We start from the raw sequence: 3,314 nt of genomic DNA on the forward strand, positions 1-3,314 counted from the left end.
CCCGCGTCCAGGGGAAGGAGAACGTGAATCCATGTTTTACTCATCATAAGAGGTCTAATGAGCCGCAGTTCGTCTGGTTCCTCACCCAGGACCTGTTTGCCTTGGGTGACCCTACCAGGGGCATAAAGCCCCGGGCAGCTTAGCTCCTGAAATCACTGGAACACGCAAACCACTCCACCACCATAAGGTGTCGGCTCCAAGAGACGATGTTTATACATATATTTATAAAAAATGTGGAATTGAAATTTTGCACTCAACCACTTTACTATGTGTAATTATACACATGGAACATAGCAGAATGGGGACCCAATTCATCAGTTTGATGTAAAAATGCTGAGTACTCGATATTGTGTATTTATCTATGTATCTACTTACCCTTCATGTTCACAGAGGCCCCAGCAGGAATCATCTGGTCTGGATCAGCATAAAAATGGATGGATCTGCTTCCGAAATGGGCCCCCCTGTGGGGTGTAAGAGAAAGAGCCCTGAGAGGTAACAGTGTTATAGCCCACTAGCATGCATGTCTCTCTGGGTCTATAGTCAGGCCATAACATAAAAGTAAACTGGGCTCCTAGCTAGGGCTGGTCAGTGGGCAGCACTTTAATATGTGTAGCTTAATAAAAAGACCTCGCCATCTTCTGTCTTCACCGTCTTCTTCCACAATCAGCCAGTTCTTTTATACTAGAGGCGAGCAACAGACCATCCCTCCTATACAAAATGGCCTCATAACAAAACTAAACAAACAAACAAAAACATATATAAACAGGTAAAAAGGAACATCAGTCAAGTCTAGTTGTGGAGGTTTTTAACAGTCATACTAAAAGTTTCATATAATATCTAAATTTTAGATGAGACAATTTCCTTAAAAGCTGACTGTAAATAAGTCTGTTTACATCAAGATCTTCACAGCATATCAAAGTACATGAAGGCAGAGCAGAAGGCTAAACAGCAGTGTGATGCCGTCCCCATTGTATGAATTATATTTATACCATGAGGGTTTGTTTCCTCTCGCTGCCCACAGTGTCCTGATGAAGAGAGCAGACTCCCCTGTACCCAGCTGTGTTTCCCTGAAGAGCGACATGTCAATGCATGAACCACCCAACTTCACAGAGGGACCTTTTCCTACAGACCAAAGGTAAATGTGCATTTAAACAAACACTTAATGACATTCAGACTCTCAGTCAAATGGCACAGAGACACATACAAGCTATGAGGAAATAACATATTTATAATGAATGCACCAATTTTTACGTTTAACACATTCTATCACCTTGAGAATTTAAAGAAAAGTTTTGTCTGTATTCTATGTAAATAACATCTGAGGTAAATGGATGAGGATTACTGTAACACCTGACTTTCTGCGAGCCGGAATTGGAAGTTATTTAATCGCAAATTAGATTTTAAATTTCAGTCCTCAGCACAGAGCTGGAAATAACCTGGTTTGCCTCTTTCCTCCTGCATGTCCATTAAAGAATGACTCAAGAATAGATTGTCGTCTCGTGAGACGGATGTTTCTGTTTTGATAACAAATAATTTCACTCTCATGAATTCATTAGATCATACTCAGACGAAGGCTTCAGTTTAACATGTTTAATCGAACTGTGTGGCTTAAACAATAAACTACTATCATCAGACAAAAAAGAGAAAGACTGTTGGTTTCTTTGCCAAAGGTGACGTTTAAATACTTGCTGATTTAGATCATAATTAATGTGACACTGTAGTGGTTCTCATCCCCTGAGTATAAAATAAGATGATTTGTTGATCCCAGAGTTAAATTCTCTTGCGTTCAGCAACAAAGTGCACAGATACAAACATACAATGTAAAACAAAGACATTGTGCAAAGACAGCAGATATAGTGCAAGTGAGTAAACATTTATAGAAGTAAACAAAATTTCTGTAAGTTAACAAGTTTAAGAAGTACACAGTGCATAATGAAAAAATCCTTAAAATACAATATCGTTCAATAAAAATGTATGTTATTTATATGATTAAAAACAGAGAGCTGCTTTTACCACATTAAAACTCGGACGTTAAGGCTGGCTGTGGGGGCTGCACATCGGCAGCAGGCATTGTGGTGTCTAACGGCAGCAGGCAGGAAAGATCCCCAGTAGCGCTTCTTAGCTCACGGTGGGGGAATGAGCCGGTGGCTGAAGGTGCCCCAAGATAGCGCCCCCTGGAGCCTCGGCTGGGTTATGGACCGGGCCAGTGGGGCCAGTGCCCTGGGGCCTCAGGACATTAGCGGCTGTGAGCCGCAGCATTTATAGTGCAAGCCATGAAATGCGCCCCCCTGTGGGGTGTAAGAGAAAGAGCCCTGAGAGGTAACAGTGTTACAGCCCACTAGCATGCATGTCTCTCTGGGTCTATAGTCAGGCCAGAACATAAAAGTAAACTGGGCTCCTAGCTGGGCTGGTCAGTGGGCAGCACTTTAATATCCATCCATCCATTTCCCAAACCGCTTATCCTATTGGGTCGCGGGGGGTCCGGAGCCTATCCCGGAAGCAATGGGCACGAGGCAGGGAACAACCCAGGATGGGGGTCCAATCCATTGCAGGGCACATTCACACAACATTCACTCACACAGGCACACCTACGGGCAATTTAGCAACTCCAATTAGCCTCAGCATGTATTTGGACTGTGGGGGGAAACCGGAGTACCCGGAGGAAACCCCACGACGACATGGGGAGAACATGCAAACTCCACACACATGTGACCCAGGCGGAGACTCGAACCCGGGTCCCAGAGGTGTGAGGCAACAGTGCTAACCACTGCACCACCATGCTGCCCCCACACTTTAATATGTGTAGCTTAATAAAAAGACCTCGTCACCTTCTGTCTTCACCGTCTTCTTCCACAATTAGCCAGTTCTTTTATACTAGAGGCGAGCAACAGACCATCCCTCCTATACAAAATGGCCACATAACAAAACTAAACAAACAAACAAAAACATATATAAACAGGTAAAAAGGAACATCAGTCAAGTCTAGTTGTGGAGGTTTTTAACAGTGATGCTAAAAGTTTCATATAATATCTAAATTTTAGATGAGACAATTTCCTTAACAGCCGACTGTAAATAAGCCTGTTTACATCAAGAGCTTCACAGCATATCAAAGTACATGAAGGCAGAGCAGAAGGCTAAACAGCAGTGTGATGCCGTCCCCATTGTATGAATTATATTTATACCATGAGGGTTTGTTTCCTCTTGCTTCCCGCAGTGTCCTGATGAAGAGAGCAGACTCTCCTGTACCCAGCTGTGTTTCCCTAAAGAGTGACTGGTCAATGAAAAAGGGAGTCAACTTCAAAGGGGGGCCTTTT

Source organism: Brienomyrus brachyistius, unplaced genomic scaffold (genome assembly GCF_023856365.1).
Source record: "Brienomyrus brachyistius isolate T26 unplaced genomic scaffold, BBRACH_0.4 scaffold52, whole genome shotgun sequence".
NCBI classification, from domain to species: Eukaryota; Metazoa; Chordata; class Actinopteri; order Osteoglossiformes; family Mormyridae; genus Brienomyrus; species Brienomyrus brachyistius.